This window comes from Cyprinodon tularosa, unplaced genomic scaffold, assembly GCF_016077235.1.
Source record: "Cyprinodon tularosa strain WSP-4 unplaced genomic scaffold, ASM1607723v1 ctg446, whole genome shotgun sequence".
Taxonomy (NCBI): domain Eukaryota; kingdom Metazoa; phylum Chordata; class Actinopteri; order Cyprinodontiformes; family Cyprinodontidae; genus Cyprinodon; species Cyprinodon tularosa.
This window is the reverse complement of record NW_024039170.1, coordinates 255,045-281,294: the sequence shown is the minus strand read 5'-3', so window position 1 is coordinate 281,294 and position 26,250 is coordinate 255,045. Positions and strand designations below refer to the sequence as shown.

Sequence of the window (26,250 nt, the reverse complement as noted above, 5' to 3'; positions counted from 1 at the left end):
CAGATGTGTGCATTTAAAACTGTTGTTTGTGTTGCTTTGGTTTTTAAGATATTTTTAATCTAAGCGGATTATGTCACCATCTGACCAGACATCAGTGCTATGCTTGTTTCCGAATATAAAGTTATTGCCATTCCTGTGGTGGCATTGAATATGACAGTGGGCATGTTTACCTTGTTCAGAGGGTGAAATGAGTGTTTTACAATATCTAGTAGTTCATCAGCATCCCAGATTCTTTTAGTTGAATCTGCCATTATCCCAGGAAACTGCATAGCATTTCCTGTCAAGATCTGGCTGTCGGCAATCTACAATAAAAGCATAGGTGAAACCTAACATTACACGCTACTGCTAAATTTTTCTCTATGTAGCACTTTTGATTTGGTTTTACGAGACCGTAAATTTTTGGGAAAAAAAATGCTGGAAAAAGTAGACAGCTTTTGGTTCATCCAGAGCTCTGTCTGGATGAGGTCGATTGCTTTCATGTATGTAGCTGGGCAGAGAGCAGCCTTTATTTTATTTTGCATCCTTATTTTGTTCTGTGCCATATTATCCAACAGATTCATATATATATTTCCCAATCCTGATAACAAAGAAAAAAGTAGATTTTTAGTTCTAGATTTTTAGTGATTCTAATGCTAGTACTTTCTTGTCTTAAAAACACTGCTGAGCTTTCAGTTGGATCTGGAGCGTCCCTGTTCTGAAAAGGATAAATTGTAATCACTCCCTCTCTGACCGCAGCGCTTCATCACAGGCTGTCGAGATGTCATTTAGCAGACTACACACATTTCACAGTCACTTAGTCTTTAACAAGCAGGAACACCATCCCCATCATTGGAAAGCAAACTGTGGAGCCTCAGCCCCACATTTAACAATTACGCCGCACGCCCTGTTTGACACCGCTGTCCGTTTGAGGCGCGTAAACCTGAGGGAATTAAACCGAAGATTGAGTCTGGAGCAGGGTGCGTCGCTTCGACTAGCAATGAACCTTTGCTTAAAGTCCACCTTCCTGCCTGCTGAGTAGAAGGTGATCATCAGAACTCAATTGAAAAACCTGGTTTATGGTTTGAAATGGAGGACACTGCAGATTTAAACCAAATTATTGCTTTTGCCTCACATACAGCTCCTTCCTTTTCACGTTCTTAAGTTTTCTCACCTCATGCAAGCAGTTTCACGACTAAACTAAACTCTTCATTCAAAGTTGGTGTTTGTGCTACCTCAAGTGCATTTAAATATCGCCCACTTTCACCGTGTCTGAAAATGTAAGAGGACAAAATACTAGCAAGAGACACTTTTGCATTCTATAGTAATTGTCAAGAAACACAGTAGTCTACTAGAACTACTTGGTGACCTCAGAAAAGTGTCTTGTTTGGTTTTTACTAAGTTATTAAAAGGATTGCATGCAAAACGTACAATAATTATCAATGCAAAAGCTTCCTTGCTGGAGCAGAGCTTTTACTTTATTTAAGAGACAAAAAAACCAATAGGATATTACTGTAAACCTTAAAAGGTACAAGCTCTTTGTTTTAAAGTGTGGATTCTCAGTGCTAGTTGGTTTTCTCCATCATAGTGGTTTCTCTGCTCTGAGGTTCTCCCTGGAAGCACAGACTTCACTACTAGAGGGAGGATCAAATGTTAGTCGTTATTTGTAGTGGCATAATGAGGTTGATCTGTGGTTGTTTTAAAACCAGCTTGTTCTCTGCCAGAGCTAACTAGAACTGACTTTGGCGCCGGCCTTAATGGAGGAAGGTAAACAGATCTGTTGAAGAGGAGAAAGTTAAAGCACCTCACCTAATCTTCTTTGGTCAGCAAACATGACTCAGTTGCCTTAGCATTCAAAAAGCAACAGAAACGTAGGCAGAGGACAACTAGAGGGACTCTTATCTAGGAAAATAATAATGTTGAAATTAATCGCAATCCTCTTTAAAAAAAATATGATTATTGCCTGATATGCTTTCAACCATTTAAGCCAGATGCATCAATTTAACAGCAGAACCAGATTGTACTCTATTTTGTTGATTTTTCCATCTTGAAATGTAGACGAATTTAAGCTCAAAAACTATTTTCAGTTATTTAAACCTGGAAAAAATGAAGTGTTTTAAATAGAGACAATGATTTAAATCAGTTCAGAAAAATAATGTAGCTGTGTTCCTTAACTTTGAGTGAGTTGCCTGTACGTACAGCTTTAAGTTGTTGGCTATTTTGAATGGTGAAGGTTCAGCTAAATTTTTTTTGTTTGAGTGAGAGGCTCAATTTTCTTTTAATGTTTGATTAAAAAAAACAATTGATGCTTAAGAGATGCTCCCAGGCAAAATAACATTGTATGAGCTGCACAATAACAATAAAGCTTCACATTTAATTCTTATTTAAGTTTCCAGTTCACCTATAGAGAAGTTATCAGTGATCAGGGATGGATGCAGCCATGGAGCGGCCTGCTGCTTAGTGAGCAGAGCTTTTGTTCTTGGAGCAGCTGTAAAGTTTGGAGGTCAAATTCTCAGACTGTTACTGTCCCTAAAACAAAAAAAGGTTAGGATCATTTTTTATAGAAGAAAAATTTCCCCACCAAGGGACAATAATCCTTAAAGAAAAAGTATGATTCTTAAATAAGAGGTTTAAGATTAGTATTTTATTCATTACTTTGTCTAAGTCCCATCCACTTTTTACATATACTGGAATTAAAAATTATAATTTACAATAACAGAATTTTAAATTTGGGAAACTTAAAAATAAAAGGTAAATTATTAAGTTAAAGTTTCTGAAGTTTGTTGCCAGTGTTTTTTTTTTTTTTTTTTTAGAGCGTGGGCGCAGAAGGAAATTACTAAAACGTGTAAGTTGATCTCATCAGGGAGAGTTGGCTTTAGGGGACAAAAATTATAAACAAGCTGATTTACTTTATCTTAATTTTTTCCACTGGAGGTACTTTATCATCATCTCTTCTGAATCTGGAAGGAGAATTTATAAAAATACACTTCATCTTTGGGAAATTCCTGTCAATTCCCCCTTAAAAGGGGGTTTATAATGCCAAAAATGTAGGGGTTTAACCAATGCTGCTTGAGTTAGATTGTGGTTAATCATACTTCAAAGCAAAAACATGTGGGCTCTATCTGTTTTTTTTTTTTTTTCAAATCTATCATTTCAAAATTCAAAGTCTTTTTTTAATACAGGTGGAACTAGATTTTAGTCCTGTGAAGATAATATTTTTTTACTTATTTGCCACATAGATTTATAGATTTCTTGGCTACACTTGTGTTTTTGTGCATGGCTTGTGAAGCTTCAGAAAAGAAAGAAGAAATAATATCAGATTAAATGAGGCAGTAACGAAAACATGGCGCTGTAGATGCCAGATGAGCAGAATAAAAATAAGGCATAAAAATTCCAATAATGAAAAGGACAATATTGATTTGCAGTGTTCAATTTGGATTATCGCTGCTTCTTCTCTTTTGCTCCAATCCTTGTTAAATTGATTTTTAATTAGCATCATTCATCCAGAAGAGCAATTTTTCCCCTATTTAAATGTTATTCGCTTTTGTCGCCGTCAATTAGGGTTTTATAATAGAAGTCAAACAGGATGGGTGTTTATTTGACTTTCTTTTATCTTACACTCCCTTAAGAAAGTCTGTCTATTTGTATAAAGTGGGGAAGTACCTGATTTTAAAATGGATCAAGCTATGTTTTTATTTTGAGTCAGTTTGTCATTTCTTCATTTCATCTGAGTTTTATTCACAGTACATTTATCAAGAGGTCTAAATCATAAAAAGATCTGTACTGTAAAAATAGTTTGCATTTGTTGATTTTGTTGCTGATTATTTTCATGCTCTAAAAGAGAACTTGATGAAAACCGGGGCTGCAGAGTCACTGCAGCGCCATGAAACCATGCATGATTTCATTTTCACTTAGCCACGTGTGCTTTTATGTGTAAACACATTCTTTCCATGTTTTAAAAAAGAATGCAAGTTGTAACATCCCTTACGAGAAGCTGCTGAGCTCATCATATCGGCTTGTCAAACTCTGAAGCTCAAACAGCCAGCAATGAGGTGGAACTTGTTCCTCCTAAGGTACAGTGGCTGGAATCCTGCCTGATCATGCCCAGAAATGTCAAAAACATAAGAACATAAAACTCACCTATAGTTATGGAAAATAAAGTATTAGATTTGATTATGATTAATAGATTATTGAAATACTGATCAACTAATTTAATGTTCGATCAATCGTTAACTGGAGTATAGAGACTGTAAAACATGCCTTTAGCTAACAGAGCAACATACCTACAGCAGTAATTAAACCAAGATTATAAAAAAATATAAACATTTTGCATTTAGAATTGAAAAGAAAATAACTTCTGTCAATATGCTCTATCCAGAACTCCTCAAGTGGAAAGATTTGAGTTTCACCTGATTTAATTTCGCAAAAAGTCTTCTTTAAGGAACCCTTTGCTATCCGATTATTAATTCATTAATCAAAAAAATAATCAACAAATTAATTCATTTAAAAAATAATCATTAGTTGCAGCCCAATAAAATACTACTAATAAGAAAAGGGTGGTCTAATAAGTTGTTTGTATAGAGAGTATGAATGCATAGAAATGCACAATTTGAATATAGATGCAGTGCTTTAATTTGGAAATCTTTATTTTGCACCAGTTTCAAATGTTCAGGCGGTATTGAATGTTTTCATAAATTAAATGCTTTCTCAAAAAGTGTTTTCATTTCTTTTTTTTTTGTATCAAGTTTGTATAACTCTTAAATTGATGCTTCATAGCACACAAATGTCCCTTAGCTGTATAAAATAGAGACCTGCATAATGGACTATATTAAGATCAACTGACGATTTCGAATGCAATTTTTAAATGTGCTAGTACAAAAAGGCTTCAGAGGACAATCTGAGTTCCTCTTTCTAGAAACTAGCTGACAGAAACAATTTATAAATTGTGTTATAAATGTTATAAAAAACAATGGGGGTTATGACTTACTATGTATCATAATTTTTTCATTTTATTTTGGGTAAGAACCTGAGCTCAGTTCTCAGCCTTCAGTGTCACACAGGTTTTTTGCCACACACGTTTTTCTTCCAGCATCTAAATGTGAACAAGGAGGCATGATCTGAGAAATCTATCACTATGACAACCCTTCTGACTTAATCTCTCATGCAGTGTTTGTCTGATCTATGCTTCAGGCAGATTTTCTATGTCCTCATTCATTCTTTTATAAGCTGGTTTCATTTCTGACTAACTGGTTTTAAACATCAGGAAGAAAGCTTGATGACAGACCGTCACTGAGCTATGTCAAAAATGTTTTATTAGCTGATAGGGATTGTCGTCACAATGTACGAAATGTTTGGAAAGTCCGAGGAGGACAAAATAGGTCAATATGAAATAGAAATTGATTTAAATAGAAGAAGAAAATAATAAAATGCACAGTTATAAGATAAAAGACAACTAGTTCACATAAAAAATATTTTTTTGTTTTCTCCACTTTATAAACGCATTGAAAGACAAGTTTTATGACGACAAACATTAGCAAAAGTTAGCTTTTAGATCATGTGCCTCTGTTAGCTGCTGTGCATTTACTCTTTTGGTACCAAGAAATATTGACATTTATCCCTGTTTATTTGATTTTTTTCTAATTGCAGCTCTCCTGACCATCTGAGCTGCTATTTCTGCATTTTAAAAACTCCCCAGTTTGTAAAATATTTATTGGTTCAATTATTAAAAAAGTAGGTCCAATGCTGTTTTGGCATTCCAAGGTGAGAAAATCTTTAGCAGTACAGACAGAGCGTCAGAGCGTAACATACAATAAGCGTTTATATATATATATATATATATATATATATATATATATATATATATATATATATATATATATATATTGAAGCAGTTTTGTAATTATCTAGATCAGGAGGCATTTTTCTGTCCAAGCCCCTAAGATGGAAGAAGAGACAGTTTGTTGAAGTTTAAACATTCAGTTGAGAGATGTTGATGTAGTTATTAACATCAGGGAAGGATGATGAAGACTGAATGATGAAAATATACAACTGAATGATGAAAATATACAACAAAATATAAAGTAAACTTTTTGGTACAGATAACATATAAAGTATTTTTTTTTTCTAGTTTAAGGATGATGTTGCCATTGCTAGGCCTGTTTTATTCCTGATTAAAAAGTGCATTTTATATTCTTTAAGCCATATGTGCTCCATTGGGTTAGAGGCTGGGACCTGAGGGTTGCCAATTAAAACCGTGACTGCTTTAAAATAAAAAAAAAGTGACAAACAAAAATATGATTTTAAGATGAATACTCAAATAGAAAATTAATTGCATTATATAAGAAGATTTGCAAATTTTCCACTATGTCAGACTCAACACCCGTAAGTGAAAATGGGGACGAGTACGTAGGACGGCTTTAAATAAGCATATCACGAGAATGATTGAAAATTAGTAGGACCACTTATTTTGATGACCCAACATCCACTATACCTTTAAATCTGACTAATACAAAAGATATTTAATACATAAATGAGGGCCTTATAAGAAGTATGTTAACAATTGTTTAAAGGCTGTTATTTTCAAAGGGGCTTTTATTCTGACAAAGAAGTCTCATGGGAACTCATCCTAGTTATTTGAATAACACTGTTTAAAAAAAGGTATGAGGAATATTCAAACAAATAGCAAAACATTTTTAACTTCTTGTAATACTACTACTAATGATGATGGATGTGGATGAGGATTTGTTTTCTTTAAGTTTTCCTTAAATGTCCGAGTAGAAACTATCTTAAAGTTTTACTTTTATTTCTATTGTTGGTCTCGTTGCCTTTTATTTCTATTTATTCCTTTTGAACATAGACTTCCGGTATATTTGTTTATTAGTCCTCAATTCAAGTGGAGCGTCCAGGATAGGGTGGAGAACCAACAACATCCTCTCTGTAGCAGGTCAGATGGGAAGCGTCCTTCTCACATCATAATTTGAACACTTCTAATTGCTTGAGTGTGTTTGCATGTTTCATGTATGACCATGATGTGAACAAGTGATAACTTAATGGTTGGATGCTGATGGAGCAGTTTGGGGCTGTTGAATCCAGGGCAGGGGATCTATAGTGGCTTGCCCGTACTCTCCTTATTGTAAAAAGGCGCTGATGCAGCAGCTGTACTTGTAGTTGTATTCTGCAGAGAAGAGATGCTATAATGTCATCCAAGGGAGGGATCTTTGTTTCACACAGTGCAGGGGAAACACTGCAGGGAGGACAAACACACATTTTACCCTTGTGCATTTGAAGGACATGCTTGTGCTCACAGGTCTGTATGCTTCCTTTTTGCATACTTAGAAAATATCTGCCAGTTAAAAAAAAAAGACTTGCATCTTTTCTCTGGTTAAAACATTTTCCTTTTGGCTTTATGTTGGACTGAACTTTGTGTTGTTTTTTTGCATGCAAGCAAGCGATGTGGTGAACTGATCTGAAAGGACAGTCAAAGGAAGATTTTAGAGTGTATTTATTTGCTCTTTGTTTATGTTTTCTTATAATCAGCCTAAGCGATTTGCAGCTGATAAGTTGTTCTGCTGCCGTAGTCTGTATACATCAGGGGTGTCAAACTGGTTCCAAAAAGGGCCGTGAGGCTGCAGGTTTTCTTTCCAACCAAGCAATAGCCCACCAGACTCCATTCATCTCATCAAGTCATCATGTCAAGACTGGATTCACTTGATGAAATGACTGGAGTCTGGGGTGCTATTGCTGGTTGGAAAGAAAACCTGCAGCCTCACGGCCCTTTCTGGAACTAGTTTGAGACCCCTGGTCTACATCAAACGTTAAAATGTTCTGCATTTAGAAATGACAATCTGCATACTTTGTTGCTTATTTTAGTTGCTGTTCACTTTATTTCATCTCAGTCTGCCTATTCTCCTCTATGCTCTGATAGAGCAAGTTCGACTATTCTGTGTAAAAGCAAGACAGTTTCTAAATCACTCAGACCAGCCTGTTAAAAACTATAACCCCATTTACACTAGCCTTTTGAAACCATGCAGAGAATGGTCCAAGCATGGTAACTGAGATAACTGTTGAGTTTAAATGGAAAGCAAAACTGAACTGGACCGTGCCAGATATAACCGAACCGTGCCAATCTAATACTAGTTCTAAAGTAGAGCTCGGCACAGTTCAGTTGTGGCTCAGTTCTCTGATAACAAAGACCGCATGAGTAGACCGCATCATCTCCTATTTACAGTCAGCTGACTCATTTAGTGGGTTATCTGGCGTGTCTGGCTTTGCAATTCACAGATCTCTTCACTTGTTCACAACATGAACCTCTTCTCAGCCTATTAACAATAAATGGCATCGAAAGAGCCTAGTGTGACTATGGAGGATGCCGAGACCAAGGCTCTCATTGAAATTTGGGCGAAGGACGTTATCCAGGAAAATAAGTTCCTGAATGTTATGGGTGCTGCCATTTTTGTTTGTGTAATTCCCACCTAGAGAGCATTGAAAGAAACGTGCTAGCGTGATGTGTCAATGGTCGTAAGGAACCAGGCTCGGCACAGTTAACTGATCCAAGCTCGGTCCGAACTCGGCACAGATCGGTTTTAGAGGGGTAGCGTAAATGAGGCATTTGCCTCATTGAAAGTCCTTTTAACCCATTTTCTCCAAGTTCTGATACTTAGTTTTAAACATTGGTGAGTCTTCTCCATCATGTCAATGCAAAACTGAATTTGGTTTTTGCAATTTGAAAGGGTGATTAATTATTTCACTTCTTAGAATTAAAAGAGGTGTACCTAACACTCTGGCCAGTTAGTAATTAACCAAATATAGTTTTATATAAAGTAAAGTTCAATCCATTTAAAACTGAGTCTGACTTGTTGTAGTTTCTTATAAAAACTATTTGCCCTTATAAAAAAGTTGTGCAGACCATTAAAAGGGGAAGAAGTTCCATTTGAGGCTTTTATTTTTACAAGCCTTTGATGAAAGCTTGGTGTGACGACATGACACTGAGTCCATCTGTAGTGGATGCAGCTTCTAGTCATGGTGAGTGCCACTTGGTTTCTGTGGTGATCATCATGTGATCGAAAAGAAATAGCTTTTCTGTTCAGAGACACTTTCTAAGCTGTAAGAGGGTTGTTTTGGAATCTGAAAGGAAATAAAACAGAGTTTTTGAAGGCTGTATGTCTGTTCTTTGATTTTCTCTCTTTTTCTTTGGAAAAAAATGTTTCTCCACATAAGCTGCATGAAGCCACACATCCACTATAGCAGTATATTGTTTTTTTGTGCTCCACTTTGGTTATTTCCTCCCTCTATGTGCTATCAGGTGATGGATGGACAGGGAGATGATTGGCTGTCATCCATCATGAAGGACCTCCGGCTGGCCGCTACCATTTTCCACCTTTTCTTTATTTCTCATTTTCCTTCCTCCTCTGGGAGTCTCTTTGACCTTTTTTTCTTACGATTACTTGTTTGTTTTCTTCCACCTGGCCTTCCTATTCCATCCTATCTCCTTGGCATGTTTCACATTTTTCCCTCATTCTGTCTGCTTTCCATTCCTCTTTGAACATTTGTCACATGTTTCTCTAAATACACCACTCCCTTTCACCACCCAGCTGTTTAGATCTGTTCATAAGGTTAAAAGAAATGTCTGGTATGCAAAGACAAGTCTGTCCTTCTCACAGTTAAACCGTACCTCCCTGTTCCCCTTTCCCAAGCAGGCTCATAATAGGAAATGCCCCTGTTATCTCGTTGCCTACCGGTGTATTAATTTAAGCCGAAAACAAACAAGGTGTGGAAACGTGCTTTAGTGTGTCCTTTCTCCGATAAAGCTTATGTATCCCCAGGCTCCAGTTTATGCAAATCAAAACTCTTCAGGTTATTTGTTTTCTCTACTGCTTGAGTCAATTATGCCTGTCGTGGCACAAGAAGGTTAAGAGCAGAAAAGCCAGAAAGCAGAAGTGAGAAATGTGGGAAGTGAAAGATAGAGCTTTCGGGGGTCATTATAGCACAGGGCCATTTCTACTTTATCCTAAAAATGTGATGAAAACAGACTGAAATAACAAAGAGGAACACAGGAGGCTGGATCTTAAGAAATCTCATGACTCTAGGAGTTTTTTTTATTTTATTTTTTCTTTGTAGCTTTTGAATAAATGTGTTAAATGTGACCTCATACCAACAAAAATATGCAAAATTCAAAAGCTGCATACTATTACATGTTTCCATCCCCTTTTTTAAGCCATTTTGAATTGACTTATTAGAAGAACTTGATTGAAATATTAAAATTTGAATTGACTAAATTTCACAAAAAGTTTTTCTGCTCATCTGAGGTAGTTCTGGACATTTTTGCAAAAAATAAAAAATGTGCTTAAGAGGAGATTGCAACATTTATTGATGACCATGTATCATACTTTCACTCACTTTCAAACCAGCAATAATATGAAAAAACAATTTTTATTTTGTTTTATGAAATTATGTAGAAAAATGGAGAACAGTTTAATTTTCCTACTACTTTAAATATGACAAAAAATGGATAATGAAGTGAAACTTCCTGTTGGCTCTAAACTAATGATAGCTCTTAGAAAGGTTTACAGATGCACAATTTGTAGTAATTAAACTTTAGCAGTAATCGTTATACTGGCTTTCTTCAGCTGTTTATGAACATGAAGATATTGTGAGTAATTTATAAAATTATTTATTCAGTTATCCAAAAATAAAATCATAAATTTGGTGTAGAGATGTATTTATGATTAACATAATGGCTGGAAAAGAGCACTAGATGTTTAGCTTTAACCACCATATTTGACATTAAGTCTGAGTCGAAACATTTTCTCGGCGGTTTAGTCTGTTATTAGAACATTCTTCCTCAATTGATACATGTTTATACGCACCTCTAACGAAAAATATCTTTTTGGATCTATATATATGTATATGTATAATTTATTTTATTTTTGTTTTTCACGGAGAACTGAAAAAGCAGCAATAACCCAGTTGTATAATTTTCATACCCTTCAACTGATACTTATCTGTGGCTCTTTTTGTCTTAGTTACAGTTTTCAGTCTTTGTTTTGAGTCTTTCAGCACAAATTTCAGAGTCTAACGTATAACATTTCTCTCATTCGGTTATATTTTGTTAATATCGCTTGTTGAGGATCTTTTTTGACACTGCAGAAGTCCTGTCACTGTTTGGTCCAGACTCCAGCAAGGTCATACAGATCCTTTCTTTTAATTTAGACTCCCTGTGATGCTGAAACATTACTTTCATCCTTATTCGTTGTCTTTTTTCTAGAAATCACCTGGAGGCTTTGAATAACAGCTGTCAGATTTTTAGATCTATCAATATTTTCCCATATCTTTTACAAAATAAAACAAAGCAATTCCATATGGAGAAAAAGAACCCCCAGTCATAATGCTGCCACCACCATACACTCTTGCAGGTATGGCTAAGTTGCATTGTTGTGCCAGGATTTCTCTGAGGCTCCAGTGTAAATGTTGCCCTCTCCAGCTTCCATCTTTTCATCATTATAAGAAAAACTTCTGCCTTTGCCCAAACTGTTTCTTATTCTCTCCATTTATTGATTGCTTTCCTAGCTGAACCACTACACTGCAAAAACAATCTGAAATTAAGTAAAAATTTCTTAAATCAAGTGTATTTACACTTAATTTGAGTAGGTAAATAAGATAGTTTGCCAATGGGATGAGTATTTTTACACTTAAAATGAGATAATTAGATAATATGCACTTGAAATAAGACAATGCAATTGATTTTTCTTATTTCAAATGTAAATTGTCTTGTTCCACTGGCAAAGTCTCTCATTTATCTCCTCAAATCAGGATAAAATGCACTTATTTTAAGAAAAAATGACTTATTTAGATTTACATTTTTTGCAGTGTATGTATTTAATATGCTCCATTATATATTTTTATTCCATTATATTTGTATTATGAATCTTAATCCATCTTTTGTAAAAGAGTACACCTCCTCATACAGTACCTTGTGATTTCACTCTGTCAGATTAGAGGAATAAAATAAATTGGTTGTTTCTGTTTTTTTTTTTTTTTTTTACTTATTTTAACAAAAAACAAAAGCTATTTACTTTGTCAAAGAGTATTAAATGAAATTGCCCTAAACATCTACTTATATTTGCATTTTTGGCATGTCAACAACTAATGTTCATCAGTTTAAATCCCCCCCCCGCAACGCTAATAACGCTTTGAAGGTTTTCTTTCTGCAACTAATTGATATATTTTTTTTTTTACCCTTGAGATTTTTCTGTCTTTTTTCCAATTATTTTTTTATAGTCTTCATGCTCAGGTTAATGGACCCCAGGGCAATATAATATCAGAGAGCATTGGGTCTTTATACGTGTGTGTGTGTGTTAGTGTTTGTGTGTATAAATGAGAAAGAAAGGGGAAGTAGTGTTTGTATCTAAATGCATAACAAATAGCAAATAGAAAATGGAGGCAATTAACTGCATCATGCCTGCATCTAATGTAATTTGAACTCCCTGAAGATATTGTTTATTGGTTTTCACATGTTATTCAGAGAGTTTACTCTGTCTTCCTCTGTTTTCCCACTCATTGGTTCTTCCTGCCTTGGTCTCTGTCATGGCTGAGCCTTTTGAAAAGGGTTTTTGTTTCTGCCTGATAAATATGCTTCTTTATACTTGAGAAGAAGAAGATGACAGCAGTAAAATGTTAAAGATAGGATGGAAAAAACAAAAATGTGACAAAATGTGAGATGGTTAAGAGTTAGGTCAAATGAGCGAGTAAATAGATTTTGATAAAAGCAGTTTGAGCCTAGTGAAAGAACAAGGAGCGTATTGTTAATCCAAACTGAGGAAGCTTTCTCCTCCCAGACAGTCGGTCCCTAATGTTTTTTTTCCTAAAAACCTCAGTTGATATCTTAAAGGATTCAGAAAGTTCATTTAATTTTAAACTGTTTGCAGTTTGTGTTTATTTTTATATGTTCAGGTCTCTGCTGAAGGCTTGATATCACAGCTCTGTTACGTTTCTTTAAATTGAATAATCTTATTCCTTTTTTTGCACCATGACTTGCAAGAGAGAACCTGTAAGCGCTCGCCAGTGATTTACATAAGCGTGCGTTGAAGTGTGTTTAAGAGAAGAAATGTACAATTTACCACTAATCAGTTCTGTGTCAGCATCAAAGGAGGAAAAGGAAATAACTAGACTTACTTTGGGTTACTTTAAACTAACCGCATTAGTTACTCAGTTAGGGCTGAAACAATTAATTGGACTAATGATTAGCCGATTATTGAAATAATCGTCAACTTCTGGATTAATGGTTAACTGTGGTATAGAGACTAGGTTTAGAGCAGTAATTATACCAAAATTGTAAAACAAAAAAACAAAAATAATGTAAATATTTGGCATTTATAATAATAATAATAAAAAAATTTAGTCTGTCAATATGCTCTATCCAGAACTCCTGCAGTGGAAAAGTTTTAGTTTCACCTGATTTAATTCTGTTACTCCTCTAAAACAACATTTCTCCGAACTTTCTCCTGTTTGATGTTTGCATTATGAACTCACATTTCAATTGCAGAGTTTTATGTCCCTTCATTTTTCTTAACTGTCAATGCCTAAACCTCTTCATGCATCATGTTCAGTCTCTGACCAACTTGTAATTAAGTATAGCTGTTGAGTGTTAAAAGCCTGAACTTAATTTTAATAAAAAGATGATTTATTGCTGTATTTTTTCTTCCTGACTGTAGAGCTTTTTAACAATAAGTTGTTTTCTGTTTTGGGGGGTCGGGGTTGGCTCTCTTAGCCGAGATGCGGCCCTGTTTGTTAGAATGAAACCAGCTAAAGTATTGATGTTAAACTTGCAGTGCAGAAGCTTTCTTCAATAGTGGGAGAAAAGTTTGACTGGAGGAAGATGAAAGGGGCTTACCTTCTAGCTTCTGCAAGAGGAAGTGAGAAAGGGAAGGAGAGAAGGGAGTGGTCGTTTTATAAAAGGAAGACATGAGTCTAAAAAATGAACAGCCGCACCGCAGCAGGGCGCCTTGCTGTGCTGCACAGAACAGCAACCAAAAACAATTTCAAAACTGAGACAGACCCCTGGACACTTAATGGAAAGCGAAGATCTGAGGTGAGCGGGGAAAACGTGGGAGAAGATGGCAAAAGAAAATATTTTTGATTTGATTTTTAGAAAAGCTATCAAGTTCAAAGAGGACTTTGAAAAAGTTGTGAACTGGGCACTTTTGGAGGTGACAGATATCACAAGGGACTGAGTACAAAGCAAACGGTGGAATATAGAACTGAGGATTAGGAGAGTAAAGCATCTGGATTTGTTTAAATGTTCTAATTTGGATGGGTTTTTTTATTCCTAACTGATTCCAAAACTTTGAAGGGATATTTAATGGAAATAGAGGAACTTTAAACTAGGAAAATGGAGCTGAGGGCGTGAGCCAATGCCAACGCTCAGCCTGGGAAGTGACTAGCTGCGGGAAATCCAAGATGGGAAAGGACCCTTTTTAAGCTGCTTTGCCAGACACAACAGACTGTTGAAATTCCCAACACTCCAGGGAGTGAAAGCCTCAGATTTTAACTAACACTTTCACTTCAATTTGTTTTTTGTTTTGTTTTTTTCATTTGCTTTTCAAAAAATTATATACAATCCAAAAATCCATCTAGGCTGTGGTGGGTTAGTTGATAATTGTGGGAAATAAAAAGCTTTTACCAATGCTTTCAGCTTTTTGATAGAAGTCTCTTTTCTGATGTTATTTCAGACCGCTAATCTGGACCAAACACCCATATGGTCGCAGTCATTGGTTGCTGTTTCATTTAAAACTTGGACAAACATTTGTCTCCACCAAGCTGTGATTTCAAGGCACCTTGCCATCCCTCTGGCCCAACTTCAGACAACACAAAGAGGTAAAAACATCTGGACATAATTTGATATGACCTTAGAACCGTGTGATACATCTATTTCATTAAGAAATGTACATCTTAACCAGATTCTTAAAAGTATATTGATTTTTGACAAAATATTTCCAAGCACAAAAATTATTTTTTTCGTCTTCAGAGTCCAATGTGTTATAAAATAATCTTTCTTTCTCTGTCAGTCTGCAAGTCTTTTATCTAACTATTCATTGTTTTCATGTCTGATGTTCCAGATGTACCAAATACCAAAAAGATACACTGGTTAAATAACATATAATGGTTCTGCATGTAGTTCTGAGTTGTTTTAATTTTTAGAATAATATATTTTGACATTTTGCAGGTCTTTGTGTGATTGGATCTACTATAGCTTTGTGGAAATTTCTTTTACAATCATTGATGCTCTTTTGTTTAGATCAAGGATGAAATGTTTTTTATGGGAACTGTTGCTCTGGTAATCCTCTGATCCAGCTGTTTTATCTGTACTAACAGGTAGTGCAAGCTCATACAGTAACAGTTAACCTTGACCAAACAGGCTGCCGTCATAAGCTTGTAACAGATCTGAGCTTCAAGTTTCTCCATTTAATTCCTGTCTGTCTACTCGGCTTCTCTGTTGTTGCTCTGATTTAATTTTCATGCATTTAGTAGCAGCAGGAAACACCCTGATGAGGCCTGTGTTCCCCCTGCAGTGAGTAGCTTTTCTAGGATAAAAACAAGCAGTCTGCTGCAGCACTGGTGCAGAAGAGACTGCATTATTCGTCACATTTTTCTTCCCCATCCTAACACAAGCATAATTTAAAAGGGCATACTATACAAACTATAAATGCATACTCTATGCAATTTATTTTATCTCCCTTTTAAATTGTATTTTATTGACAGATTTTAGCTTTTTATTTTGGGGGGAATCAGTTTATGTAAAGATGACAAAATATTAAGTGAAATTCATTAGATTTCTGGCAGCATAACCTGTGCAATAACCAATCTAGTGCTTCATATTTTGAAATATAGAGGGACACAATGAACAGTCATGAAAAGATCCAAAAATAAAACAGAACCCCGCCCAAAATATGTTATCATATTTCTATGTATGTGAGAAGCTTTAAAAAAAGAAATCTTATTTTTAACCCTTAAAAAGTCTGAAATACATCTATATATATTTTCCATATTAGATCTTAAACTGAATTTGTTTACACCATTATACCTTTATTGATTCAGTGTTTCTTCCAGCAGCCTTTTCTCCTCTGCATCAGTTTTTAGATTGATGAAAAAGAGACTTTGTGTGGTATAGGGCATGGTGTAACGTTTATTTTCCTAATCGATTAATCTATCGATTGTTTAATTATTAATCGATTGATGATTGGACAGCAAAAGGATTCTAAAGAAGATTTTTTTTAATTAATCAAACCAATTGAATTATTTTTTTTTTTTTTTTTTTTTTTGGTATAATGACTGCTCTAAGTAGGTTGCTTTGTCAGTTAAAGGCATGTTTTACAGTCTCTATACTTAATTAATCGATAACTAAATTAGTTGACGATTATTTGGGTAATCGATTAATCATGATTAATCTGATTATTTGTTTAAGCCCTAGTGTGGTGCATTTCCTGCTGATGAATTTGGTTTTTACTTTGATTGAACTGAGCTTTAAGATGCTGGGTAGCAAAAGGCCGACTAGATGTGGAAACATTTAACATGTGTGAGAATTGTGAAAATAATCTACGTCCTAAGATGAGTTGTGGTTTGTTTAGTGATAAATTCTCTTTTAGAGACACACAGAAATTAGCTTCCAATCAAAATGAGCCATAGTGAGCCAGTCTAGGACATTTGAAGTACTAGATGATCTCTTGTTTGGTCCAAACCACAGCTGGTTCATAATGCAGAGTTATCCCTAATGTCGGCATTAGTGATCCACAGGTGCTCTTTGTGTGGGTTTAGACATTTCAAAGGAGTTTATTTTATCTTGAACTAATCTAAACATCTATTTGAATCCTCTAAATCAGAGGATGTGCAAAATGTGTGCCTTTTGTGAGACATAGACACACAGCAGTCAGTCTCAGCGCTCAGCCTGCTCAGTAATCACTCAGACAGGATGGACAGGTCTGCTCATTAAGCATGCTGAGCACTGAAAGCTACACCACTAATGATCCTGGATTGGTCCTTTCACAGACCTGGCTTAAAGAGGTAATGTCTTAATAACTGCTTTCAGCCTCAGTCAGAGGACAACACCTTCCAGGGTTCTTCCTGTCTGCTGGTTGGAACCAGGTGAATGTGTGATTTATCTGCACAGATACAGACATTAACAACCCAGCATCTGTCTGGTGATTCGTGCAGCTGAGTTTTCCTCGCTCTGCCTTTCCAGCGGTGTTTTCCCAACAATACAGACACTGTTCCAGAAATTTCCAATCCTATTTGCTGTGATGTTGGCGTTACTGGCTCTCTCTGGGCTGTTTTAGCACTTGTTCATGTGCTGTCATCCTGCATCCAATGAAGGGAGAAAAGCAGGCATTAAGCACGCTCATCTAATTTAGCCCAGCTTTCAGGTCCGCGCTTCACGAAGTTGACATTGCCGGTCGACTGTGCACAAATTAAATCAACAAGGATTTGCTAGGAAGCAGATCGCAGTTTGGCCAGATGCCACACAGCCCTGCACACCGTTTCAAACCCACAGTCTGCTGCTTGGTCTGGGAAGCTCTCTGCCAATGTGGGGCTGGATTCTTATCTTCATCAGTGAACCGAGAAATGCAAAGTTCGGCTTTGTCTTGTCTAGTTAATTTAGGACAGTTGGACATCTACCGAAAAGCCATTTCAGTTCATGTTTTTACCTGTTAGTGTTGAAGCTTTTCATTGTGGTTCAGCTGTGTACAGATTTCTGTTATGGCTTTTAATCCTATGCACTTCCAGAGTAGTCACACTTTGCAAAAAAACAAATTGCACAGCTGTTTTTCTCCAGAAGCCCTTAGTCACCAAATGGTTTGAGAGTTATGAATCAAACTTTGTCAACAGGGTGTGTCCCATCCTTACAAACAAAAACACTAAGATGTGTCGGCTCTCCAGGGACGAGAGTCCCTACATTTTAACTTGGATGTTTAAGGATATGTTGTGGTTGTGAAGTACGTTCATTTTAGGGAGAAATCATTTGTGAGCAAGAGGAGAGGAAAGGAGTGGAGGTCTGAGGCGCCAGCAGAGAGGATATGTCTGGCAGCTGTGTCATTTTGCCACATAAAGGATTATGGGAGAATTACAATAAATGAGCTGGAGGACAAACAAAAAATCTACCCTGCAGTTTGTGAGTGGGCATGTCAGAGTCAATGGAACTGTTCATTTGTCTGCTGCCTTTACTGACTTGGTGTTGAGGCATTCATCCAAGGCTGAATGACTGCAGTCACAATACTTGCTGGCAAATACTAACAGCAATTTAAAAAATGAAGTCCTGAAGAGGAAGGTTGGTTGAATTGTTAATTTAAGCTAAAGGTTGAAGGCATGGACAGTAGAGCTCTATCTCTTAAATTCAATTCAATTCAGTTTATTTATATAGCTCCAATTCACAACACATGTCATCTCAAGGCACTTTACAATTCAACCAGATCATACAGTGAAATTGATTTAAAGTTTTCTATCTAAGGAAAACCAGTTGATTGCATCGATTCATTGACTCGCATACAATCCCTCACACTATGCTCTCACACTATCATGCTTGTAGTGACAGTGGAGAGGAAAAACTCCCTTTTAAATGGAAGAAACCTCCAGCAGAACAAGGCTTAGTGTGGGCGGCCATCTGCTGAGGCCGACTGGGGTTAAAGGAGACAGAGATACAAAAAGCAACTGTGAAAAGCGGCCCCATCCAGGAAAAACACAGCCAGGCAGACGAACTCCAAGCCAACCCCATGCCAGAGGATGATGAGAGCAAATCCAGCCAGTCACAGTCAGAGAAACAGGACTACACCAAAAAAAAAAACAGGCAGCAGCATAGAACGGCTCATACATGTTTATGTAGTTGTAAACTGTAGGTCCACAGTTATAACTCTGAAAAGCCTCGATAGAAAATTCCACTGAAACATTTATAAATGCAAATAGAATAGTACAGGTTACAGATTTTCTTAATGCTTTTTTTTTTACTCTAACATTTAAAATTATATCTTTTTTTTTTTAATATCTTAATGCTCTATAATGATCTAATATATTCATAATAATAAATTTTTTATGCGTTTTTTACCCTCTTAGCAATATAAAAAACTTATTAACATTAATGTAATGCAAATTGGTGAACTAGAATTCTTGGCATACCTTATTTTTCTATTATTATAGATTTACTCTAAAATATCTTTCATTCAAGAGCAGAAAAAGTGTCTTCCAGCTTGCATAGCTACTCTTTCTTCTTTTTAATCTCAGTGACAGTTGCGCACGACTCTGGAATATGAGCTGACCACACCTACACATCCACATAAACAGCTCTCCCCAGACGCACTAAGCTTAGGCAGCCACTCGTGAGGCGTAATCGATGTCGAATGTGTCTGGGAAAGCATGTGTGCACTTGTTTTGTGTTCTCTTTGTGAATGCGTCATCCCTAATACCTTATTTCTGCACACTTCAAGGTTGTCTTCTATCCTCGAATGCGTCCCAGCAGCCTCTTATTCCGTGGATGCGCATCGTCACTTTTATAGCCTGTTATTGGGACACGGTGCTTTGAGTGCAGAACGGTCTGCCAAGTGATAACCAAACCCAGAGAGGTTTGTCATCCCTGCTGATGACATTCTTACTCAATGCTTATCATGCAGCACTCATATTTCCTCAGAAAACTGACTGCACAGGTAGTTTAAGAGCATCAGAAAATCCAAATGTTCTTGTGGCCTTAACATAACTTTTTTTGCAGTCAAACATTTATCAAGAGCATAGACTAAAGCCTAAAGTTTCTGTGTTTTGGTTGTTTTTTTAGATGCATATCCAGCATTATTTTATTTTCTGGCCCTATAGATAATTGTATATTTTTACAAGTGCAAACTGCCTTTAAGAATTATTTGCTTGAAAAAAGTTTGCCTTAGATTTCTCTGACAAATATGTCCTAATAAGGTGCTGTGGTGACCCCTGAATAAAGGAGGAGCTAAAAGAACAAAAATATTCTCCATCAATGAAAAAAGACTGTAGGTGGGGCAATTGACATTAACTTCATCCCGTTAAGGATCTTCCCTCACAACTGCACATCTGATCACTATTATTTGAGAAGTCTGTTTCTAATGCTAATTGCTAGGTCAGCAGTTTCTCTTCTCAATTCACAGATCCAATCAGCCCCGTTTTTGTTTTGGTTATGAATTAAGCCCATAAAAAGCCATCGCTTTCATTTATCCTTAATCACAGTAGCTTTTCTGTCTTTCTTAGCTCTAAAATCACTCAAATCTGGATTCTCCACTTGGGAAAAAAATCTAAATCTTAATTTGCTCAAAGGTCTTGACTTAGTGATTACATTTTTATAATATCGGTCTCCGCCAGTCACGTGACATTTGTTGCTAAGACGCCATTTTAGGTGGAAAAGGCGTAGTGTAAACAACCGCAGCATAGCAAAACGAAGGACTAAAGGCCCGTTTACATAGCAGCCTGTCCAAGATAAGTCATTACAGTTAACATAAGCCTGAAAACGGGGGCGGATTTAGGAAAATCGGTCTCCGCCAGTCAAGTGACATTTGTTGCTAAGACGCCATTTTAGGTGGAAAAGGCGTAGTGTACCGCGCCCGAGGTAAACAATTGACGTCACTTGGCAGAGACCGATTGTCAGGTGAAATAAACATTTTTCATGGTTTAGTTGCTATTGTCTGTTTCTATTACTATTACTATTTTATTTTATTTTTTATTTTTTTGTCTGAAACACACATAGACTAAATTTGAAATGGTGAGGTTGTTTCTACTGTTGTAATTTTTGTAAAATGGGTCCACTACTCATGCCTTGTCTTCCTCCAACAGGAATGAATCTGCATCTTTCACTGAGGGTTAAAATAGGTCTCTAAGCAGTTCGTTGTGCTTCTTTCAGCTCCCTTTTTTTATACTTCCTCACCAATTGAACTCTGTTATTTCCTGCTAGAACCTTTGAAACTATGCTGTATGCTTTTAGTCGGGTAATGAATCCAAACATCTGTTTTAGTTTAACCTTTAAAGAGCTTCCCATAAAAGGTTTCTCAGCTTGACACTTGATACATTCTTGTATATTTAATGGGCCATTATGGCCACAGTATGAAGGCCATTATTGCTGTACAAATTGTTTTTTTTAATCATACTAACTGCCTTTCAGGTCTTCGTTTAATTAGTGGAGATAGGAAATCAATATGGCAGGTACTTTTAAAGCCTTAATTGACTTAAGAAAGTTGATTGACTTGATTTTTTCTCTTCATGTTACAAAGAGAAATAGCTGATGCTCTCTAGTTGTCCTACATTACTGCACGCGTTTTCCTTTGCCTCCTCTTTCTTTTAAATGTGCCAGCGTGTTCATGGAGAGTTCTGCTGACAGAATACACTATAAAAGGAGCTGAAAGCTGAAATAAGCATGGTCTCTCTCCCTGTCACTTTTAACAAAGGGAGTCCACCCTATGAAAGGAAAACAACTTCAAACATATGCTGGCATGTTTTTCTTTTCTTTTCTTTTTTTCCCCAAGCAATTGTGGCCAGTTTCACAACCATAACAAGGGCTGCAACAAGCTGTTTTATTAGCCCTGTCAGCGGAACAATAACTGGTACCCACAAGGCGCCCAGGAGGAGGGCTGGATCTACCAGACCACAAAACGAAGCCGATAGAAGTCACAACACAGGAAATTAGCAACTGTTTGCTTTCACTTGTCTAGACCTGTTCCTGCTAATTAATAATAGCATGCCTCTCCGTGCATCTCAGTGGCATCAGCTTTGTTTTTTTGTTGGAACCCTCTGACAAGAAACCGTTTTTTGACCCATTTTTGGCCCCCAAGACTGTGTGCAATGGTAAAATAAACCCACAACAACCCAGAAATTCATTCTACAGAGCAGGTGGTCTTGAGTAACCATAAGCCTGATAGCTCCACTATAATAAAATAGGGTTTAAAAAGTGCTAAAGGTTGAGTTCTGATGCCTGCTGGAGTCCACATCAGTGATAAGACTTGATAAGTGGAGATTGCTGAACAATAGCAGACTTGTTTCTGTCCCAAACAATAAATAACAGCATATCCAGGCAATAAACATTTTCAGATATGAGTGTAAAGGCTAGATTGAAAATAGTGCCTTAAGTTCATGTAAAAGAAAACTTCATCTAGCTGCTGTCCTCATGCAGCTTCAGATGGTGAAATAAGTCCAGCCTAATATAATTGGCCCCAGATCTACTGTTGTGCCTTTCCAACACCCTATGGGATTTACATTTTGGAGAAATATATTGAAGACAGAAAGGAATTATTCTTAAGTTACCCTTTTGTGTTGTTAGCGTTGAATATAAAGAAGTCTTGTTGGGTTTGACCAGAGCTCTAGATTATAAAAGCATGAAAGAAACAACACTATATCCAAGGTGTTTGTTCGAGAGTGATTATAATTACGTATGGGCCGGTTATTACGTACGTTTTCGCCTGGCTTAAAAAGCCCTTCAGTTTAAGAAATACCTTTAAAATGTGTTAATCTGTTTTATAATGCCATATCAAATTCAGTTAACAGCTTAAAAAAATACCAGCTACCTATTTTCAAATTGGACCAAGTTAAAAAAGAAATGTTTCTAAATAAATAAGGGAATTTAAATCCATATTCTAAAAGAAACATGTGACTCATAAAATGGTACTTGACAATTTTAAGTGTTTTTAAAGATGAGGGGAGTAACATTTGTGAGGACTGAGAAAGCCAAACCATCCCAGCTGCTAGCTGTAGGCTAAATATGAAGTGAAGCACAAAAGCTGCACAACTGATGACTTATACAATAAAAGATAATGTATTAACCGTTCATGAGTCGTTCATATGATGGATAACATCTTGTTATAGATTGTAAATGGCTAATTTTAACAAAGGAAAATTATATTTAGCGTTATTTATTAGATATGTTATTAGATCAGCTTTGTATAGCCAGTGGTTTGGCCTTTGAGAATCTTTTTTTTTTATTTTATTTTTTTTATTTTTTTTATGGCCTTTTGGGAAGGTTAATGATCCATTTTTACCACATACTAACAGTTTTAACAGTTCCACCAACAAATTTAAGAGCATTTAATGCCCTTTATGATATTAGAATTCAAAATCCAGGATGCCAGCTTTACCAAAAGTATTGTAAATAAGTCTTATGTAGTTTTTAAATTACAACTTGGTAAACTATAAATCACACAGTCTTTGTTTTGGGATTCAAGCATTTGACCATAAAAATAAAAAAAAACTCCCAGATGTGAGTAGATGCAACCACATCATTTTACTCATAATTCTGCATCATTTTGGACACAGGATGTTTACAACAAACCAAAAAAACTGCAGAAATTAGATATTTTTCCCAGCAGGCAGAAACATTCCTGCAGCCTCTTGAGGCTTTTTGTAGCACAGCGTGTGGTCAGGAGGAAGAAACTTAAAGGACAATCCCAACAAACTAAAGTGCTCCATGAGACTTTTTTTTTTGTTTTTTTTCCAGATGTGGCTCTGGTCTCACGGCCTCTTAAAAAATAAGGTTGAAACTATGCGTGCGGGTGGCCTGTTTACATTCCACTGATTCCAGTGGGAAACTGACTCTCTGTTGTCTCATTCCTTTAGCTGCAGTGCCAGGAAAGGTTTATACTCTCTGTGGTTCAGTTTGTTGTGTGATACTTAAGTCTTCCCTCAAAGTGCTAACATAAACACAAACATGCTTAATTATGTTTGTTTTTTTTATATCCATTTGAGTTTTTGCTTGCAATATTTAGGTTTTATACATATATAGGTTGCTTGGGATTAGGGCTTTACTGTTCATCTTCTTGGATCACATCCCACTGATATCGAGAAAGTCTTATACAACAAGATTGTTGTTAGAAGTCAGGGGATTTCACGTTATTTTTCATTCTGAAGCAGCTTAGGGGGAAACCGTCAATCTTCTCTGACCCTGTTCATGCTATTAATTCCTCCTTAACGCTCTCATGAGCTGAAAGTAAACTAGTTGTCTTTTCTTTCTGCTTTTTGAATCTACATATTACTGAAAACAGAATTTCCCTTCAGAGTTTCATTTCTAGAGAGTAGATTTGTTAGATATATCTTAACGATGATTAAATATAGACATAGTTTAGACCGAGATTTTGCTCTCCTTTATCTGATAACTTCCTCTGAGATTTTCCAGCAATCTGCTCTAGGGATCACTGCCCTGAAAGCCTAACAACATATTTCTCAATCCTAGACACTAAGAAAGCTCTTAAGTTGTCAAACATTAGTCATAATGATTATGTTTTTGTTTTTTTTGCTCTTCTAATTTAACCGTCAATGCCTTCAGTTAGTCTCTGCTGTAATTTGCGTTAGTGTACGAGTTCTTATAATGGCCCAATAGCCGTTGGTTGTCAGGCTATTAGGAGGTGATTTACAAATGCTATGACATAATGATATTCGATGTAGACACAATCTGTATTTATTTGTTTTTTTTTAACTGTTCCTATCACCATCTTATAGTTAAACATTTTTCTGCCAGTGTTTTCCCTTACAGGTTTCTTCTGTTTTTACTTTTCTGATGCTTGCATGTTTCAGATCATCAAATCACTCATTGTCTTTACAGAACTGGTTTATTTCAGCCACATTGGCTGAATGTTTAAAACTGACCTTAACTGAGTCCAATAAACTTTTGCAGTTGCATTTTTTGGCATGTCGATCATGCTTGTGATTGAATATATTGAACATTATTATTTATCTTAAGTCTGCCTGTTTACTCTGGTTAATTACTGTTGTGTTCTGTATAGAAGGACTGCACTATAGTAATCAGTCTGTACATTGTTAATACTTAAATACAATGGGAATTAATTGGGGGCTGTCATCGTAGGCATTGAAGCGATCTAAACTTTTAACAAACTCACCGCCATCTTCTCATATATTTGAGCTCAAATAAATTTTTACAGTATTTGAAGCAAGAAAAAAAGTCTTTACAGACATCAAACCCATCAAAATAAATTTCTGTTATTAAAATATCCACAGAGCATTGCTTCGGCTCACACTTTGTTGCGTCTTTAGTTGACCTAGATGGTAGAAAGTTGTGTCTCGCAGCACTAATATTATTTCAGATGGCGACCTAACTTTGTGGTTCCACTAACTTTAGCCATGGCAGTTTGATTGTGCATTTGATCTTCTGTGCTCTGTAGGAGCACCTTCCTCTTGTAGCAGCGATACTGTTTCCATCCCTCTATCCATCCTTGCAGGCATGCATGTATAGATCTTACAATGAGAGGTAAACCCCGGACATAGATCTCCAGTCTTGTGCAGGACCAAAGAAAAGAATCTACCCTTTATTTTTCCACATGCTCGCTCTGTTTCACTTTATCACTAGAGTGGAATTATGCTCTAGTTGTTTGGTTTCAATATCTGAGTTACAGAGGTCCCACTCTATCCTCCACTCATCTTCACAAATTATCCTCCCTCTGTAACTGAATGGCTTTTCCGCTAGCCACCTTAGTTTCCTTCAAAGCGTCAGAGTGTGAAGGTGCCTGTGATGAGTTGCTGCACACAGAGTCAGTTACTGTGTTCTCATCTCTCACCCCATCCAGTTGCTCTGTCTTTCTGTCTGTCACGTGCTAATTGGCCCATCTCTATTCAAGTGACTCTGTCTACATGGGTCCATTTTCAGCGTGAATTTGAGTGAAACTCTCGAGTGTGTATGCTAGCCTAAATAATGGCGGTAAGTGTGCGTGTGTGTGTGTTCGACACTGACAGCAGATTGTCTGCCACCAGCAGGCATTCTGTTTACTGCTCTGGTGCACATTCAGCTGCTTCATTTGGTTCGGGCTGTCCCTCGGGACACGCTGAGCCAACCCCCATTAACTGATTTGAAAAGGACTGTTGCAGCTTCTGCCGCTCTGTAAATAGAAATTCTGCCATATTATAAATTTATTATACATGGTTTGACCCGGCTTGTTCACACTGAGGAGCGGTGTCAGTAAATACTGTTAGGTAGAGAAGTTTTACAGGAACACTTTCAGTACATAATTATGTCTGCCCCACAATAAAGGTAGATGCGTTACCGGTATTATTAATACCTTAATGGACTCTTCAGTGTTTCCTGTAGAGTTTAAGTCCACTCCATGCTAGTCTTGACATGATCCACAGCAGGTAACTACCTCCTAAGAATATTGCCTAAAATGTTCGATCTTTGTTCGACCAACCACAAAGCTGACATTTGCAGGTTGTTTAAAGTTGTTGTTGCTTTTTTGTGTGTCTATGATTTACAAACTATAATTTGGAAGAGGAACCTCATCAAAATAGTTCCCC

At 36.5% G+C, this 26,250-nt stretch overlaps 1 protein-coding gene across 2 annotated transcripts in view; it reads left to right on the top strand.

Annotated features, from left to right (window-relative positions):
- pag1 (phosphoprotein membrane anchor with glycosphingolipid microdomains 1) overlaps positions 1 to 26,250 on the top strand; it is a 74,214-nt gene that overhangs the window by 4,529 nt on the left and 43,435 nt on the right. The window contains exon 2 of one of the 2 annotated variants that reach the window (XM_038300304.1): positions 14,703 to 14,847. The exons of the other annotated variant lie outside the window; for it this stretch is intronic. The gene's annotated coding sequence lies outside the window, so the exon portion shown is untranslated. The remainder of the gene's footprint in view (positions 1 to 14,702; positions 14,848 to 26,250) is intronic. 2 annotated transcript variants of the gene reach the window in all.